A 21076-nucleotide genomic window follows, 5' to 3' on the forward strand; every position below is an offset into this window, starting at 1 on the left:
CTATTTAAAAATTTGGAAAAACTTACAATTTAATTTTTAATTTAAAATTTTTAAAAACTTTATTTTAGAAAATGTTTACAAGCTTTGGGTTCTACTGGTTCTTGAAACATTTTAATCCCAACAAGTCTTCACCTGATGAAAAGAATAGAATAAATACCATGATGTTCCTGAGAAGTGTATCTCTGACTCTAACTTTCCTACATTGCCCAAAAGTACATTTCCTTTAAAGAGGGAAAAGACCTCATAGGGTTGTTATGAGCACAAGTGAGAATATTTGTAAAATGTTTGACAGGTACTAGTTGCCCCCTCTCCTCACCAAAGAGTAGTTGACTTTTCTGAAAGGTATACATTGATACATTGGTTCTTTTACATTCATTAGAAGGAAAAACAGTGGCAGATCTTAACATTTGTCTATGGACCCTCACATCAGGCTGTGGTGAGACTTTCAAAGTGATTCTGCATATTCAAACCTAGATTTGTAATTCAGCATATTAGTTATGAACTGTATTATTAATCAAACTTTACTTATTTATTTTTTTAGGCAAGACCCAATTTACTCAATTAATATGACTGGTAAAATACAAAGATTAGAAAACTGGGGAATAGTAGTTCTCTGTAGTGGGCTATCCTGAGGCTGTCTGTTGGTGCAAAGGAAGGAAAAGTGGAAAAACGGACACTAGAGACTTGAAAATCTCTCTATACATATCGCTGTTAGGAAAAAAAATATATATGGTATCATGTTATTCTCTTAAAACACTAAATCTTTCTCAGAGAATAAAATCTACAAATTATTCATGCTTTCGGATGAACTTGTTATAGGAAAGCCTATTAAATAAAAATATAATCTGACCTATTCTTGTCTCAGATTCACTGGAGGACTGGAGTTTTGATTGGGGCAAGTAGAGAGGAAGATAAAACCTAAAGGATAATTCTGGAGCTCGAGATTGGTATCTAAGGACTTGATATGGAAGGGAGGAGGCATCAAAGAGAGAAAGAGTGAGGAAATTAGCATTGGTTGAAAACCTACCCCCACCTCACCCCCATCTAATTAACTGTTATGAAAAAGCTCTGGGAACAAAGTAAATATGTTGGATGAAAAAAAGGATCCACAGATATGCATTTCATTTTCTTATCACCTATTTAGGGCTTCAAAGAGGTTTATCACTTCAAACACATAAAAGTAGAAATTTATATGATAACCTACCATGAACCTAAACAGTTATTATACTTCTGAGTGTAGCACAGAAAAAAATACTCAGCTTATGATCATATTTATGTTTCCAGTTATAGGTAAAGATGGTGATAATTTGACACAGCTCCTAAAATGAATGAATGAAGTGTAATAATTTTTTAGTTCTCAAATTTTGGTGTAAAGATCCTTATCCTGTGCAGAACATATTAAAAATGGTGATATAACTCCCATCCAGAGATTCTGACTGCACCGGTCTGAGGTGAGACGTGGGCATCTACATGTTTAATAAACATCCCTGTGATACTAATGCACATTGACACTTGAGGACCACTGACTTCATCTAGTGTGAATGATGGTAAAGTCTCAATTTGATTTCTTAGCCAAGCTTAATTTCTATTTATGTGGGGAGCATGGCACTGCTTAGTTAACTTCATTTAGTTACATAGTCCCAAAATCGATTCCTAAGTTAACTAGCTCAGAGAGAACATTATTAGAAGGATTACAAAGAGCATACACAGAATTCAACATTGTACATTAGGGTCATTTTTAAAGACGAATCCCCAAGTATTCTAATATGGGTTTGGTTGCTAGATTAAATAAGTCAATTTTTATGGTACATATACAAAGTTAATTTTAATTTGTTCACAGGCAAGAAAGGTCAATTTATATCAAATCTCCTACTTTTCTCCTTTCCAATCTCTTCAGTATTGAGTAGCTTAGTTATTTATTCTTCTATGTAGAACCAGTCTCAACAATCTAATACCATTATGGAGGATTTGTATAACTTACTCATCTTATAGTTTAATATGGATTTAGAAAACAGATATCAGAATAGGATATGTTAAGGTTGTTTTAAGACACAAACTGAGAAATTAGCATAGAAGAGTGGCTTTTAAACTACGTATCACAGTAAAATATGAGAAATACACTTCATATCATAATCCTATACCCACACAACAAACACTTCAGCAAACAATATTTACCTGAACAGATATATCCAAATTATTTTTTCTATTATTTACTATTACCCATTTTTTCCTATTTCCTATTTTTTGAAAATGCTAATGGCAACCCATTAAACTGATTTCACATGCTACTAATGATAAAATAGTTTCAAAAATACTATTCTGAAGACTCTCTCCTATTAGTGTTAATCCTGGGCCAAGCAATCAAGCTCCTAGCTTAAATTTTGGGATTCCAAGTAAACAGCTTAAAGTTGTCCAGGAGAAGGACAGTCAATGCTAACAGGAACACAAATCTGAAAAAGTAATAGAATAGGACTTGGTGAATTGAGAAATATTAGCTCAAGGTCAGAGATGTGGCAGTAAGTAAGGAAAGAAGCCTTGCTTCAAGTCATTTTAATCTATTTAACTTCTGATAACAGGAGTAGATAAACATGGATTGATGGCGTACGAAGAAAATTTGGGGGAAAATTTTGGAAGCAAATGAAGCATATGGCACCATTAGCCACAATATAATACAATGTTGCCAGGAAGAACTGTGTACTTGAGGAGAGTCTCTTTGATTAATTTTCTCAAGTTCTGTGCCCTCTCAATGGCATGGTTCCTTTTCCAAAAGAAAAAGGTTGCAAAGGTATTGCAAATATTATGACTACAAGTCCCAGTAAGAGCTTTCCTGTGGTTAAAAATACAATTTCTTATTGCTGAATCTACCAGTAAGAATTCTAGGAGCTAGAGAATAATGCAATCTAAAATACATTTCTTTTGGAAAAGAAGTAACATAGGACTTTTATTTACTGCTTTGACTGGTAAGTAACGCAATACACTAGAAAGCCTCTAAATAGGTCAACTATTACCACCCTATCCTACCACTTGTGTGTGTAATAGTGTTCTGTATAAAATGTGATTGAGCCAGTGAGGGAGTAGTGATACTATCATACTGAGCACACACAAAAACCTATTAGTGCTTCTTATGGGATGTGTAAGGTACTCTAGTGTCCTCAACTTCTCTGTCCATAGTCTTCAAAATCCAGCTCAAATGCCACTTAAATAAATAATAATAAAAATAAATGATAATTTCTTGAGTGCCTATTATGTATCAAGAACACTGAGAATTGATTACTTACCAGGCTAGGTACATAATAGGTATCGTTTCATTTGATTCTTACCTCATTTAATATCTTATTAGGTAAGCATAATTAGTTCATTACACTGATGAAGAAACTAAGGCTTAGAGAGATTAAGTAACTTGCCCAAAGTCACACAAACAAGCAATTGACCTGTTTGACTTGTTTAGGAAACAATCAATTTGGTGTGGCTTCTGACAGGGTATTCCAGAGATTGAGATACAGAGTAAAGCATTCATTCATTCAATTTACTGAGGGCCTTCTTTGTGGTAAAGGACAATGAAATATGAAGGTGACATAAGGGTGCTTTAGGAGTGAATGGAGGGAGCCTGGATCAGTGTGGGGAGGTAAGAGAGGCCAGATAAGCAAAGGTCTTGCAGGTCATGTTACAGAACTTTGCAAGCAAGGAAGCGCTACTTTGGTTCTTTTTTAAATCAGGTTTATTGAGATATAATTTACATATAATAAAATTAACTTTTTAATTGCACATTTTCATGAGTTTTGACAAATGCATATTTTAGGTAGGTACTGCTGCAACCAAGAACATTTCCATCACCCAAATATGTTCCTTTGTGCTCTTCTCCTGCCATCCACAGCAAGTACTGAAATGTTTTCTGTCCCTCTAATTTTGTCTTTTCCATAATATCATGTTAATGGAATCACATAGCATATATTTTTAAAAGATTTTATTTATTCATGAGAGACACACAGAGAGAGGCAGAGACACAGGCAGAGGAAGAAGCAGGTTCCCCGCAAGGAGCGCGATGTGGGACTCAATCCCAGGACCAGAATCATGCCCTGAGCCAAAGGCAGACTCTCAACCACTTGGGCCACTCAGGCATCCCTCACAGAGCATATTTTTGCTGTTTGGCTTTTTTAGCTTCACAAAATACTTTTAAGTTCCATATATATTGTGCATATTGGTAGCTCGTAACTTTTTGCTGAGTATTATTCAATATAATGCTATATCATAGTTTATCCATTTACTTATGGATATTGGTTTTTTTTACTAATGTTTGGCTATTATAAATAAAGCTGCTATGAACATTCACATACTGGTCTTAGTGTGGACTAATATTTTCATTTTTCTTGGGAAATTATGTAAGCTTAGAATTACTGGGTCAAATGATTAAGTGTAGGTTAACCTTGTAAGATACTAATAAATTTTCCTTTTTTTTTTTTTTTTTTTAAAGATTTTATTTATTTATTCATGATAGTCACAGAGAGAGAGAGAGAGAGAGGCAGAGACACAGGCAGAGGGAGAAGCAGGCTCCATGCACCGGGAGCCCGACGTGGGATTCGATCCCGGGTCTCCAGGATCGCGCCCTGGGCCAAAGGCAGGCGCCAAACCGCTGCGCCACCCAGGGATCCCTAAATTTTCCAAGTGGATGTACAATTTTGCATTCCTACCAGTAAGCTACAATCAATGCCTCCACATTCTCCTCAATGCTTAGTATTGCCAATCTACTGAATTATATCAATTACAGAATTGTAATGTGCATAATGCTTTCTCACTGGGTTTAAAATGAAATTTCTCAAATGAATAATGATGTGGAGCATAGTTTTATATGCTGATTGGCCATCTATGTATCTTCTTTGTTATTGTGTTGTTCAAAACATTTGCCCGATTTATACTGGCAAGTTTGTTGTTTTGTAATTGAGTTTTAAGATCATCTTTCTTCCCTTCCATTGATATATCTTTACCCCAATCCTCCAACTCTGTTCATTTTTTATTTGCTTTGGCTATCATAGATCCTTTGTATTTTCACAGAAATTTAAAAAATCAGCTTGCTAATTTCTACCAACCCCCCCCCCCCCCCCCAAATTGCCTGCTGGAATTTTGATTGATTAGTCAGGGGAAAACTAACATCTTAATCATGTTAGGTCTTCTGATCCATGAATATGGATTTCTGCATTTCTTTATTGTTAATTTTTACAGACATATTTTGTAGTGTTTTTTTTTGTTGTTGTTTTTATCACACAGATCTTTCATAAATTTTATTAAGTAAAACCCTAAGTAGCTCTTGTTTTTGATACTATTGTAATGGTTTTGCTTTATTTAAGCTTCCAATATTTTACATATATTATAAATATGTTATTATAATTGATTTTCAAATGCTGACCACGTATCATGTAACTTTGCTAAATTCATTTATTATAGTACCTTTTCTCAGCCATCTTAGAATTTTATACTGGCCTTATTGAACTGGCTATGACCTCCAGCCCAATACTGAACAAAAATGGTGAGAACATCCTTGCCTTGCTTTTGATCTAGTGGGAAAGCATTTAGTCTTTCAAAATTAAGTAGGATGTTAGTTGTATGCTTTTTGTAGATAGCATTCATTACATTGAGGGAGTTTAATTTCTAGTTTACTGAGAGTTTTGTTATGAATATATGTTGAATTTTTTAAATGTTTCCTTTATGTCTATTAAAATACCCATACATATTTTTTTCTTTTTTAATCTGTTGATACTGTGTATTACACTGATAGATATTTTTTAATATTAAACCAACTCTGCACTGTTGGGATAAACATTTCTTACTTATGGTGTAATCCTTTTCATATATTTCTAGATTTGATTTGTCAACTTTTACAAAGGTAATATTAATATTGCGCCTATGCTTATGATGGATACTGATCTGTAATTTTATTTCTTGTAATTGTTATTGTTATCAGGGTGATGAAATCCCTTGTAATATATTGCCTGCTCTTCCTTTTCTATTTTTGGGAGACTGAATATAATTGGTATTAGTTTTTCCTTAAATATTTGCTAGAAATATTAAATCATTTTTTAGTATCAATCTATTTTAAGTAAGTTAAGTCTATTGTTTTCCTTTGTGCTAAGAATGAAAAAAATCTAGACTTTGAATAATGGAATGTTTTGAAGTCTGATTCGTAAGTAGGAGTAGTGGTTTTTTAAAAAATATGTGAACATTTAATATATGCAAACATAAACAATGAACTTTTCCTTATTCCTCTTCCAGCTTGGGCTATGACTCTTTATGACAACATATCATAAAATAAGTATTCTGGTTTTTTAAATACAGACAAATTGTTGTCTATACAACAATAGCTAAAGAATATAGTTTATGTGCTCTCACTTTACCAACATGAAAAATAATGAGCCTATACTCAACTCTTCAATTCCCTTGGCACCTTAGGAAGAGCTTCTAGACTAAAATCTATAGCCCGGCCCATGGCTATCCTCTTGTCTTATCTCCCTTGCTCATTCTATTCCTTCATCTTACCTTTAACCTTTAGTGTATCCTTAGACTGGACATAGAGATTGTATCTTCATGTTAGTTTAGGCCCACTGGCAACCTGTTACTCTACGCGTCTTGCTGTTATTTAAATAACATAGGAGCCACAAATGCCAATTCTAGGCATGTCAGAATAGTATAGAAACTGAATCAAAGTTTCTTTCCTATAAAGATATGGATCATTTGAATTTTGACTGGCATTTGCTTGCAATAAGTAAGCTAAAGAAAAGCAACAAAAATTAATGTCTTTAAAAAATAAGAAAGCAGGAAATAAGGCATATAAATGAATATACTAAAAATTGAGGACTCTTGTGCCTTTCTTTGGTCTTTTAATAAAAAGAACTGTGTTTAAAAAAAAAAAAAAAGAACTGTGTTTTATGAATTATTACTTAACTTTTACCAAAATTAAAATAATACTGCCTAGGAGGAAAATACATTTAAAGTTGTCCTCAAAAGACAAAAAGAATCTCAGTATATATTTATATATGCAGACATATTTTAAACATGGTTAAAATTCAATTCAAATAAAATTTATGATCATTAAATTCTAAATTTATTTTCCTATTCCTTGAAATCTAACCATTATTAGATAGGTTGCTTATCTTAGTTTTGGGTAAACAACGTTTTATTTATAATCAACATCTAATGTGAAGTCTATAAATTAGCAATACGCTTAAGATCTATACAATTGATTTCGTTAAAGTACAAAAATTTTCCCCCTCATTCATTAACAAAACTCACAATAATTTAAAAATTTATTACGTGAGTAAAATGAATAACAGGGTAGAAAGGAAAAGGTATAGATTAGATTGGGAACTTCTGTTTTCCAGAAGTTTTCAGGGATTCTTGGTTCAAAATTAAACCAGAGTCTCAACTCTATGAAAAAAAGCTTATCTTACAGTTTTAGAAGTTACTGTTTTTTTTTAATACAGTTTTTGCCAAATCAAAGACACAAAACAAATAGATAAACTCAAAGTTTTTGCTTTAATTGTTAAATAAGTCAAACTAAAGCTTAATGGTTTAATTTATAAATAGCATTTGTTAAATTAAACAAGATATTAAAGTTAGGGCCATATAATCACTAAAGAATTAGGCTTAGATGCAATATCCTTTTCCTTTTCAAAACAATAGAAATGCAAGCTATATATTTTTCACTATTTTAAAGAACAAAATGAAAATTGGAATCTTAGGAATCTTAAGTTAAATTCAGTACTAAAAACAAATACACACTGGCTTTTTATGTATATTCATTAATATTATATCCTATATGCTTTCAAAAGAGGAATAAAGATTTATTTTAGGCAAATGATTAATTTATTTCAAAGGATCACTCAAATTCCATAATTTAAAAAAGTCTTTCCTATTTGCTTTATAGTTCAATTCATATTTTAATAATTTAAAATCCAATTATTATTGCCAAGATATTATAGGCAATTTTACATCCCATTAACCTTGCTTTGTTTTAATTATAAAGATCCTTTGTTAGATTCATTTAAATGATCCAGCTTATAATTTCAGCCTGTCCTAGGGAGTACTTTAGTTCAGCTGCACATTTATCAACTGTTTTTGTCCTGTTAATTGTAGACAACTGCACAATTGCTTTCTCTACCTATGATTGATGAATTATATTCATGAGTATAGCTGTTAAGGATAAACATTTATAACAATTTCCACTTAAAGATTTTTAACTTTGGTCCCACAAGGACAAATTAAAGACTGATATTCTAATGACAAAGAAAAAGTGTTTTTTATATGCTTCATTTTAAATTATTAGAAAAAATTAGGGAGAAGGCTGCATGTCCATGCAAATGAGATAAGAGTGTAATTAAAGACTCTAAAACGAATCTAATTTGTCATTAGCACATAGTAGGCCTCAACAAATAGAAGCCAGATAAATGGGAGTAATGTGCCTTTACTGTAACTACATCCCAACTACCTCTATATGATCCTTTTGTGATCTGAAACTCCCAAGTTCAAATTTATGAAAGACTAAGGTCTAAACTGAAAGGAAATGAAGCAATCTAAAGGTGAGAGTCAGCAAAATTCTGAATATACATTATAAGTAATGACAACAACAAAGCTTCCATTTTTAAAAGTCTATATTGGGCAGGGGGGGAGGAGCAAGATGGCGGAAGAGTAGGGTCCCCAAATCACCTGTCTCCACCAAACTACCTAGAAAACCTTCAAATTATCCTGAAAATCTATGAATTCGGCCTGAGATTTAAAGAGAGACCAGCTGGAATGCTACAGTGAGAAGAGTTCGCGCTTCTATCAAGGTAGGAAGACGGGGAAAAAGAAGTAAAGAAACAAAGGCCTCCAAGGGGGAGGGGCCCCGCGAGGAGCCGGGCTGAGGCCGGGGCGAGCGTCCCCAGGACAGGAGAGCCCCGTCCCGGAGGAGCAGGAGCTGCACCGACCTTCCCGGGGGAAAGGGGCTCGCAGGGAGTTGGAGCAGGACCCAGGAGGGCGGGGAGGCCCGAGGGCTCCCGGGGACAGTAACAGCAACTGCGCGCCCAGGAGAGTGCGCCGAGCTCCCTAAGGGCTGCAGCGCGCACGGCGGACCCGGCGGGACCAGGAGCAGCTGAAGGGGCTCGGGCGGCGGCTCCGCGGAGGGGGCTGCGCGGCCCCGGGAGCAGCTCGGAGGGGCTCGGGCAGAGGAGGAGGCTCCGTGCGGAGGGGGCTGCGCGGTTCCAGGAGCAGCTCGGAGGGGCTCGGGCGGCGGCTCCGCGGAGGGGGCTGCGGGCCGGGAGCGCGAATCCACCAGCGCAGGCCCCGGAGCACAGGGCGCCGGGACACAGCCCAGGATCCCGCCTCCCCCGGGACAGGCAGAGGCCGGGAGGGCCCAGGACAGCGAGGACGCTCCTGCCCCAGCTGAGCAGATCAGCGGCCCCGCCCCGGAGCCTCCAGGCCCTGCAGACGGAGTTCCTGCCGGAGCTGAATCCAGGTTTCCAGAGCTGCCCCGCCACTGGGGCTGTTCCTCCTGCGGCCTCACGGGGTAAACAACCCCCATTGAGCCCTGCACCAGGCAGGGGCACAGCAGCTCCCCCAACTGCTAACACCTGAAAATCAGCACAACAGGCCCCTCCCCCAGAACACCAGCTAGACGGACAACTTCCAGGAGAAGCCAAGGGACTTAAAGAACACAGAATCAGAAGATACTCCCCGGTGGTTCTTTTTTTGTTTGTTAGTTTTTGTTTTTGTTTTTGTTTTTGTTTTGTTTTGCTTTTTGATTTGTTTCCTTCCCCCATCCCCTTTTTTTTCTCCTTTCTTTTTCTTTCTCTTTTTCTTCTTTTTTTTTTTTTTTCGTTTTTGTTTTTTTCTTTTTCTTCCCTTTTTTTTTCTCTTTCTCTTTTCTTTCCTTCTTTCTCTCCTCTCTTTTTCTCTTTTTCCCAATACAACTTGCTTTTGGCCACTCTGCACTGAGCAAAATGACTAGAAGGAAAACCTCACCTCAAAAGAAAGAATCAGAAACAGTCCTCTCTCCCACAGAGTTACAAAATCTGGATTACAATTCAATGTCAGAAAGCCAATTCAGAAGCACTATTATACAGCTACTGGTGGCTCTAGAAAAAAGTATAAAGGACTCAAGAGACTTCATGACTGCAGAATTTAGAGCTAATCAGGCAGAAATTAAAAATCAATTGAATGAGATGCAATCCAAACTAGAAGTCCTAACGACGAGGGTTAACGAGGTGGAAGAACGCGTGAGTGACCTAGAAGACAAGTTGATAGCAAAGAGGGAAACTGAGGAAAAAAGAGACAAACAATTAAAAGACCATGAAGATAGATTAAGGGAAATAAACGACAGCCTGAGGAAGAAAAACCTACGTTTAATTGGGGTTCCCGAGGGCGCCGAAAGGGACAGAGGGCCAGAATATGTATTTGAACAAATTCTAGCTGAAAACTTTCCTAATCTGGGAAGGGAAACAGGCATTCAGATCCAGGAAATAGAGAGATCCCCCCCTAAAATCAATAAAAACCGTTCAACACCTCGACATTTAATTGTGAAGCTTGCAAATTCCAAAGATAAGGAGAAGATCCTTAAAGCAGCAAGAGACAAGAAATCCCTGACTTTTATGGGGAGGAGCATTAGGGTAACAGCAGACCTCTCCACAGAGACCTGGCAGGCCAGAAAGGGCTGGCAGGATATATTCAGGGTCCTAAAGGAGAAGAACATGCAACCAAGAATACTTTATCCAGCAAGGCTCTCATTCAAAATGGAAGGAGAGATAAAGAGCTTCCAAGACAGGCAGCAACTAAAAGAATATGTGACCTCCAAACCAGCTCTGCAAGAAATTTTAAGGGGGACTCTTAAAATTCCCCTTTAAGAAGAAGTTCAGTGGAACAGTCCACAAAAACAAAGACTGAATAGATATCATGATGACACTAAACTCATATCTCTCAATAGTAACTCTGAATGTGAACGGGCTTAATGACCCCATCAAAAGGCGCAGGGTTTCAGACTGGATAAAAAAGCAGGACCCATCTATTTGCTGTCTACAAGAGACTCATTTTAGACAGAAGGACACCTACAGCCTGAAAATAAAAGGTTGGAGAACCATTTACCATTCGAATGGTCCTCAAAAGAAAGCAGGGGTAGCCATCCTTATATCAGATAAACTAAAATTTACCCCAAAGACTGTAGTGAGAGATGAAGAGGGACACTATATCATACTTAAAGGATCTATTCAACAAGAGGACTTAACAATCCTCAATATATATGCTCCGAATGTGGGAGCTGCCAAATATATAAATCAATTATTAACCAAAGTGAAGAAATACTTAGATAATAATACACTTATACTTGGTGACTTCAATTTAGCTCTTTCTATACTCGATAGGTCTTCTAAGCACAACATCTCCAAAGAAACGAGAGCTTTAAATGATACACTGGACCAGATGGATTTCACAGATATCTACAGAACTTTACATCCAAACTCAACTGAATACACATTCTTCTCAAGCGCACATGGAACTTTCTCCAGAATAGACCACATATTGGGTCACAAATCGGGTCTGAACCGATACCAAAAGATTGGGATTGTCCCCTGCATATTCTCGGACCATAATGCCTTGAAATTAGAACTAAATCACAACAAGAAGTTTGGAAGGACCTCAAACACATGGAGGTTAAGGACCATCCTGCTAAAAGATAAAAGGGTCAACCAGGAAATTAAGGAAGAATTAAAAAGATTCATGGAAACTAATGAGAATGAAGATACAACCGTTCAAAATCTTTGGGATGCAGCAAAAGCAGTCCTAAGGGGGAAATACATCGCAATACAAGCATCCATTCAAAAACTGGAAAGAACTCAAATACAAAAGCTAACCTTACACATAAAGGAGCTAGAGAAAAAACAGCAAATAGATCCTACACCCAAGAGAAGAAGGGAGTTAATAAAGATTCGAGCAGAACTCAACGAAATCGAGACCAGAAGAACTGTGGAACAGATCAACAGAACCAGGAGTTGGTTCTTTGAAAGAATTAATAAGATAGATAAACCATTAGCCAGCCTTATTAAAAAGAAGAGAGAGAAGACTCAAATTAATAAAATCATGAATGAGAAAGGAGAGATCACTACCAACACCAAGGAAATACAAACGATTTTAAAAACATATTATGAACAGCTATACGCCAATAAATTAGGCAATCTAGAAGAAATGGACGCATTCCTGGAAAGCCACAAACTACCAAAACTGGAACAGGAAGAAATAGAAAACCTGAACAGGCCAATAACCAGGGAGGAAATTGAAGCAGTCATCAAAAACCTCCCAAGACACAAGAGTCCAGGGCCAGATGGCTTCCCAGGAGAATTTTATCAAACGTTTAAAGAAGAAATCATACCTATTCTCCTAAAGCTGTTCAGAAAGATAGAAAGAGATGGAGTACTTCCAAATTCGTTCTATGAAGCCAGCATCACCTTAATTCCAAAGCCAGACAAAGACCCCGCCAAAAAGGAGAATTACAGACCAATATCCCTGATGAACATGGATGCAAAAATTCTCAACAAGATACTGGCCAATAGGATCCAACAGTACATTAAGAAAATTATTCACCATGACCAAGTAGGATTTATCCCTGGGACACAAGGCTGGTTCAACACCCGTAAAACAATCAATGTGATTCATCATATCAGCAAGAGAAAAACCAAGAACCATATGATCCTCTCATTGGATGCAGAGAAAGCATTTGACAAAATACAGCATCCATTCCTGATTAAAACTCTTCAGAGTGTAGGGATAGAGGGAACATTCCTCGACATCTTAAAAGCCATCTATGAAAAGCCCACAGCAAATATCATTCTCAATGGGGAAGCACTGGGAGCCTTTCCCCTAAGATCAGGAACAAGACAGGGATGTCCACTCTCACCACTGCTATTCAACATAGTACTGGAAGTCCTAGCCTCAGCAATCAGACAACAAAAAGACATTAAAGGCATTCAAATTGGCAAAGAAGAAGTCAAACTCTCTCTCTTCGCCGATGACATGATACTCTACATAGAAAACCCAAAAGTCTCCACCCCAAGATTGCTAGAACTCATACAGCAATTCGGTAGCGTGGCAGGATACAAAATCAATGCCCAGAAGTCAGTGGCATTTCTATACACTAACAATGAGACTGAAGAAAGAGAAATTAAGGAGTCAATCCCATTTACAATTGCACCCAAAAGCATAAGATACCTAGGAATAAACCTCACCAAAGATGTAAAGGATCTATACCCTCAAAACTATAGAACACTTCTGAAAGAAATTGAGGAAGACACAAAGAGATGGAAAAATATTCCATGCTCATGGATTGGCAGAATTAATATTGTGAAAATGTCAATGTTACCCAGGGCAATATACACGTTTAATGCAATCCCTATCAAAATACCATGGACTTTCTTCAGAGAGTTAGAACAAATTATTTTAAGATTTGTGTGGAATCAGAAAAGACCCCGAATAGCCAGGGGAATTTTAAAAAAGAAAACCATATCTGGGGGCATCACAATGCCAGATTTCAGGTTGTACTACAAAGCTGTGGTCATCAAGACAGTGTGGTACTGGCACAAAAACAGACACATAGATCAGTGGAACAGAATAGAGAATCCAGAAGTGGACCCTGAACTTTATGGGCAACTAATATTCGATAAAGGAGGAAAGACTATCCATTGGAAGAAAGACAGTCTCTTCAATAAATGGTGCTGGGAAAATTGGACATCCACATGCAGAAGAATGAAACTAGACCACTCTCTTTCACCATACACAAAGATAAACTCAAAATGGATGAAAGATCTAAATGTGAGACAAGATTCCATCAAAATCCTAGAGAAGAACACAGGCAACACCCTTTTTGAACTCGGCCATAGTAACTTCTTGCAAGATACATCCACAAAGGCAAAAGAAACAAAAGCAAAAATGAACTATTGGGACTTCATCAAGATAAGAAGCTTTTGCACAGCAAAGGATACAGTCAACAAAACTCAAAGACAACCTACAGAATGGGAGAAGATATTTGCAAATGACATATCAGATAAAGGGCTAGTTTCCAAGATCTATAAAGAACTTATTAAACTCAACACCAAAGAAACAAACAATCCAATCATGAAATGGGCAAAAGACATGAACAGAAATCTCACAGAGGAAGACATAGACATGGCCAACATGCATATGAGAAAATGCTCTGCATCACTTGCCATCAGGGAAATACAAATCAAAACTACAATGAGATACCACCTCACACCAGTGAGAATGGGGAAAATTAACAAGGCAGGAAACAACCAATGTTGGAGAGGATGCGGAGAAAAGGGAACCCTCTTACACTGTTGGTGGGAATGTGAACTGGTGCAGCCACTCTGGAAAACTGTGTGGAGGTTCCTCAAACAGTTAAAAATATACCTGCCCTACGACCCAGCAATTGCACTGTTGGGGATTTACCCCAAAGATACAAATGCAGTGAAACGCCGGGACACCTGCACCCCGATGTTTCTAGCAGCAATGGCCACTATAGCCAAACTGTGGAAGGAGCCTCGGTGTCCAACGAAAGATGAATGGATAAAGAAGATGTGGTTTATGTATACAATGGAATATTACTCAGCTATTAGAAATGACAAATACCCACCATTTGCTTCAACGTGGATGGAACTGGAGGGTATTATGCTGAGTGAAGTAAGTCAGTCGGAGAAGGACAAACATTATATGTTCTCATTCATTTGGGGAATATAAATAATAGTGAAAGGGAATATAAGGGAAGGGAGAAGAAATGTGTGGGAAATATCAGAAAGGGAGACAGAACGTAAAGACTGCTAACTCTGGGAAACGAACTAGGGGTGGTAGAAGGGGAGGAGGGCGGGGGGTGGGAGTGAATGGGTGACGGGCACTGGGTGTTATTCTGTATGTTAGTAAATTGAACACCAATAAAAAAAAAAAATAAAAAAAAAATAAAAGTCTATATTGCAGCAGTTATAATAAATATGTTACTTCCAACCTTCAGAGTAAATGCACAAGAAAGGTGTTACACTCTTCCACAGATGTGAAACTATGTCAGAAGGAGATTATGTTACATGATTAGAGTCTGACGGTTTATCAATACAAGAACTGGTATTTGAACTCTGCACAAATGATATACATATATGTAATGTGCTATAATAGGCACTGTAGAAAGAGCCCCAAGAAGCACATGATGAATAAACAGGCCATGCACTAACTGGAAGGTGCTATGAGAACACGGGAAGGCACCTAATCTGGACTAGGGATGGGACAGGGTTTTGGTGCTCAGTGAAGAGGTTATTTTCTCTGAAGTATGAGAGGTAAATGTCTGAAAACAAATGTCCATTTTCTTTGTACTGTGGACTGCTGGGAAAAACATTCCAGTATCAAGGATGGCAATTCCATCTGGTTCCCCAACATTCTGGCTGGAGACCTAGTTTTTCTGCCTGTTTTCTCCCCTGTTCTTCTACAGTGGCTAATTTCAAACCTCTCTTCTCTTCTCAAATAGGACACCCACCTCTTCAAATTTCCTTTATTCTCAGTCAATGGTCCTTCCTGTCACTTTATAGAGAAAATAGAAGGTATCATAAAAAACAAAAACAAAAACAAAAAAAACCCCTCTGAGTCCTGCTGCCAATTTAACTGTCCGCCTCCTTTCTCGGTGCTCTTCCACAAGAGGCCAATCCCGGCAACTCTGTCTCACCTCTCTCAGAGTATTCAGTGAGCATTTAAAAATACTCAGGTCTGGGACGCCTGAGTGGCTCAGTGGTTGAGCATCTGCCTCATCTCAGGGCATGATCCCGGGGTTCTGGGATGGGTCTCACATCAGGCTCCTTGCAGGGAGCCTGCTTCTCTCTCTGCCTATGTGTCTGCCTCTCTCTCTCTCTCTCTGTGTGTCTCTCATGAATAAATAAAATCTTTAAAAAAAGTTTTTTTAAATAAAAATACTCAAGTCCTTCCTTCCAAAAAATAACGCCCCCCCCCCCCCCCAACTGTGCCAAAAATCCATCTCTAGCAACCATCCCATCTTTTCCATTCTCGGCCAAACTCCTTAGAACTGGTGTACTTGCTGGCTATACTCATCTCCTTAGCTCATTCCTCAGCTCAGAACAGCCCTAGCTCCTGCCCCCAGTTCTCTCATTAAACCACTGCTTTCTCAGAAGTCATTCCATAAATTATCTGCTCCTGTAGTACCCTCAACTTTGGCACATTTATCAGTAATTGTAAGACTGTTGTCCCCATGAGACTGTAAACTCTCTTACAGAAGGGCCCAGGTCTACACCCAGCATCTTTAGCACACAGGTACATGTGAATAAAATCAACACTAACATTCTGGTCATTGAATCCAGTGGTCCTTTTCTTTTGTTACCTGTTCCTTCTTTCTCAAACATTCTAGTCACCATTCTTTTCTTTAATCCCTCAACAAATATTTATGATTGTCAATTACTTGTTGGGTATTATTCCAGAAACCAGGAATGTATCAGTAAAGAGGACACAAGTTCTAAAAGAAAGTACATTTTGGTGGGGAAGGTCGATATAAGCAATGAAAATAATTTAAGATGATGTTATTAAATGTGAAAACAGAATCATGTGATGGAAGTGTGGTAACTCTGTAAGAAGGTAAACGGAGCCTCTCTGAGAGGGTGGCATTTAAGCTGATTTCTAATGACAGAAAACAGACAATGACGTACGGCTGTGGGAAAGAGGACTTCCCAGCAGAAACAACAGTAAAGTGGCCTCAGGTTCTCTGCTCCCTCTACACAGGCTCCCGGAGAATCATATCTTCATTCTTATCTACCATTTACCACATACAAGCTAAGAACTGCTAAATCCAAATCCCCACTCTACTTGTCTCTTTGGAGAGGTAGAGATCCAAATTCAAGATGTCTATTTAACATTTCCACTCAGAGATTTCACAGGTGCTACAAAATCAGTGTGGCCAAAGGTAAAACCATCTCACATCCAGCCCATGTTCTTCCTTATGTAACGCTCTAAGTAAATTATACTTAGAGTTAATAAACCATCTAGCTTTATTTTTTTTAAAGATTATATTTATTTATTCATGAGACACACACACACACACACACACACACACACACACACACAGAGGCAGAGACACAGGCAGAGGGCAAAGCGAGCTCCATGCAGGGAGCCCGACGTGGGATCCGATCCTGGGTCTCCAGGATAAGGCCCTGGGTTGAAGGCAGCGCTAAACCGCTGAGCCACCTGGGCTGCCCACCATCTGGCTTTAAAGCCAGAGATCAGGTTATCTTTAATCTATTCTTTTCCCTCTTATAAGTCAATCTATCAGCAATTCTCTAGACTTAATTTCCAAAGGACACTTTAAATCTGTCCACTTCTTCCTTCCTCATAGCCACTATTTGTCTATGACACCATCATCTTCAGTGAGATCACTGAACTTCAGATTAGATTCAGACTAGAGCCCCTGAAGTCCATTTGTCACACAAATCACACAGCAGATTATGCCTAACTGTCTTCAATTATATCACAGCACCCTTAGCATAGTTTACAAACCCCTTCATGGCATGACTTCTGCCCGTGATCCTTGCCAGGAAGGGATGACTTTGCCTCTAAGTGGCTGGTATACAACAGGCACTTAAATAGCTCTTGACTGACTAACAAGAGCTCTCCAGCAACATGTTTTGCTACCTCTTGCTTCTAGGCTTTGATATCACACTATTCCCTTGGCCCAGAATTTTATTCCTCTATTTTTTCTCTTTTACCTAGCTATCTCTAACCATCTCTCAGTTTTCAATTAAGATGGCATTCTATTTGGATATACTTTACTTTTGAACCTCCTGCGTTTTTAGTTTTTATTTTTTTTAAATTTTATTGACTATTTTTAGAGCAATTTTAGGTTCACAGCAACTCTGAGTAGAAGATACAGACTTCCCAGGTATCCCTTCCTCACACACAGGCTCTCCTTCATTATCACCATCCCCCACCAGAGTGGTACATTTATTTCAAATGATGAATCTACCTAAACATAGTATAATTACCTAAGGTCCATTGGTTTACATTAGGGCCCACTCTTGGTATTGTACATCCTATGGGTTTTGAGAAATATATAATGACGTGTATCCACTATTAGATTCACTGGCCTAAAAAGCCTCTGTGCTCTGCCTATTTATGCCTTCCTCCTCCCTAACCACTGGCAACTACTAATCTTTTTACTGCCTCCATAGTCTTTTGCCTTTTCAAGAATGTCATATAGTTGGAATCCTATAGTATGTAGCCTTTTTAGATTGGTTTCTTCTGCTTAGTAATATGCAATTAAGGTTTCTCTAGGTCTTTTCATGGCTTGACTGCATATTTATTTTTTAAAAGATTTAATTATTTGACATAGAGAGCGAGAGAGCACAAGCAGGGGGTGTGGCAGAGGGAGAGGGAGAAGTAGGGAGGGAGTCCCATGTGGGGCTCGATATCAGGACTTTGAGATCATGACCAGAGCTGAAGGCAGATGCTTAACTGACTGAACCATCCAGGCATCCAGACAGCTCCTTTCTTATTATCAATAATAATAAAGATTCCATTGGCTGTAGCACATCAATACTGGGTATCTCACTCATCATCCACTGAAGGATATCTTGGTTGCTTCCAAGTTTTGGTTAGGAATAAGGTGGCTATCAACATCTGTGTGCAGGTTTTTAAATGAACATAAGTTTTCAACTCTTTTGAGTAGATACAGGGAGAATGATTGCTAGATCTGCAGTAAGAATATGTTTAGTTTTATAAAACACTCCACAACCTATTTTTTTTTTAAAGGGACCACTGTTGACCTTTAATGAAGCAATTAATGGTTTCACGGCATAAAACAAGCTTAATTTATTTCAACCACAGATTCCACAACCTATTTTGCAAAGTGGCTGTACCATTCTGTATCCTGACCATCAATGAATGGTTCCTGTTGTTCTATATCCTTGTCAGCACTTGGGGTTGTCAGTGTTCCAGATTTTGGCCATTCTAGTAAGTGTGTAGTAGTATCTCCTTGTTGGTTTGATTTGCATTTCCCTGAAGACCTATAATGACAGACTCTTTCCTAAGCTTAATCACCATATGCAGATCATCTTTGCTGAGGTGTCTGTTAAGGACTTTGCCTCATTTTTTTAAACCAGGTTGTTTATTTTCTCATTTTTGAATTTTAAGAGTTCTTCATATATTTTAGGGAATAGTCCTTTATCAGAAGTGTCTTTTGCAAACATTTTCTCCCAGTCTGTGGCTTGTCTTTTCATTCTTTTGACCCAACTTTTATAGAATAGAAGTCCTTAATTTTAATTTAGTCCAGATTACCAACTCTTTCTTTCATGAATCATGTCTTTGTTATTTTATTTAAAAAGTCATCACCAAACCCAAGGTCATCTAGATTTTTCTCCTATCTTACCTTCTATGTGTTCTATAGTTTTGCATTTTACATTCAGATCTCTGATCCATTTTGAGTTAAGTTTTTGTGAAGAGTATAAAGTCTGTGTCTAATTTTTTTTTTGCACGTGGATGTCCAGCACCATTCATTGAAAAGGGTATTTTGATTCTATTGTATTGGCTTTTCATGGACACATTTTTTGAAAACCCTGAGAGTCCTACCACCTGGAGAATATGCTCAGTCTAGATTAAATGTCCTGTCTTACACTTGTACTAATAATACCTATACCATCTCTATCACAGCATCCTTAAAATATTGTATGTGTTATTCGAATATTTGTCTATCTCCAAAAATTCAGAGCAATTTTTGTCTCATTCATTTCTCTATTCTCATCTCCTATATTCATATTTGGTACAGGGTAAGCAATGAATAGACATTTGCTGTACTAATGTACACATGATCTGTTCTTTCATATTTATAGCTAGTTATGTTTCCATTTTTGTTCCAAAATCATCTTTACCGGAGGAAAAACTGGTATGAAAAATAAAAAAAATCTAGAATGGCACAAAGAACATTATGGTGAGCATTTTGAAGATTTTTATGGACTAAAATTCTAAAAAAAAATTATAACTATTTTCTATGATTCCAACTCTTTTCCTAAAATAAAACAAAATGAACTCCAAACTCTACCATTGAACAATAAAAATAATAACAGAAGATAAAACTTCTGGTATTAACAAATTCTCCCCCTTTCCTTTTCTAAGACCATAGCTATAATCTTATAGCTGAAGATTTAGAGTTATTGATATTATTGAGTTATTGATGACAAGATAACTTTTGTTTTTATCCTTTACAGTTGAAAGGAATTGATAAAATTAGCAAGTATGTGAATTGAGAAATTTCTATAACTGATATGAAAATGAACAGTCCGGGCAAATTTTTTTTTTTTGTTTGTTTCTCATCGCCTTAAAATGGATAATTAAAAAAAATGGATAATAAGTATTATCAATTCTTATCACAAAAAAGTTTTATAAAAAGTATAGTATGTTATTATTATTAAAGTCAGTATTTCTGTTACAAAAGAAAACTGATATTCTGCATCTTTTGCTTTGCAGTGAATGTAAATTTATTTAGACTTTTAGAGTTGTATTATGATTAACAATAATTCAGTCATAGAATATGTAAATGAAAAATATACAATAAAATGAATTATTATACAGATGTTATGTTGCTGAATTATTATAATAAACTGATGGAAAAAACTAATACTAAAAAGGAATACTAAACTGCATTTAAGTTAATTTTTTAAAAATATGTTTCTATACCACATATAAATTAATTTTCAAGGAATATCCTATAAAATATTTTTTCATGACACCTCCCTTAATAGAGGTTTTATATACAGTAAGTATTTTCCCCTTATTACCAATTTAATTATAGTTTCAAGTAAGAAATAAATGAATTATACCAAGTATTCAGTTATTATTTTCCAAAGAATACACTAAATCATAGAAAAGATATTGTAAAGGATGGAGGTTGTTGGCTAACTGAAGCTATACATCTCAAAATGGTGACAGTTAACATCTGTCTCAATGTATCCACTGCCAATAATGTATTGGAAAAATCACAGTGAACCACCTTTTATCATAAAGTGATAAATACAATAATGTGCTCAAACATAAGTTTACT

The 21076-nt window shown here is 37.0% G+C and overlaps 1 protein-coding gene across 13 annotated transcripts in view; it reads right to left on the reverse strand.

The window, feature by feature from the left end:
• NBEA (neurobeachin) overlaps positions 1–21076 on the reverse strand; it is a 674010-nt gene that overhangs the window by 319698 nt on the left and 333236 nt on the right. The gene's annotated exons all lie outside the window — the stretch shown is intronic.

The sequence above is a fragment of the Canis lupus genome, chromosome 25 (genome assembly GCF_011100685.1).
Source record: "Canis lupus familiaris isolate Mischka breed German Shepherd chromosome 25, alternate assembly UU_Cfam_GSD_1.0, whole genome shotgun sequence".
Taxonomy (NCBI): domain Eukaryota; kingdom Metazoa; phylum Chordata; class Mammalia; order Carnivora; family Canidae; genus Canis; species Canis lupus.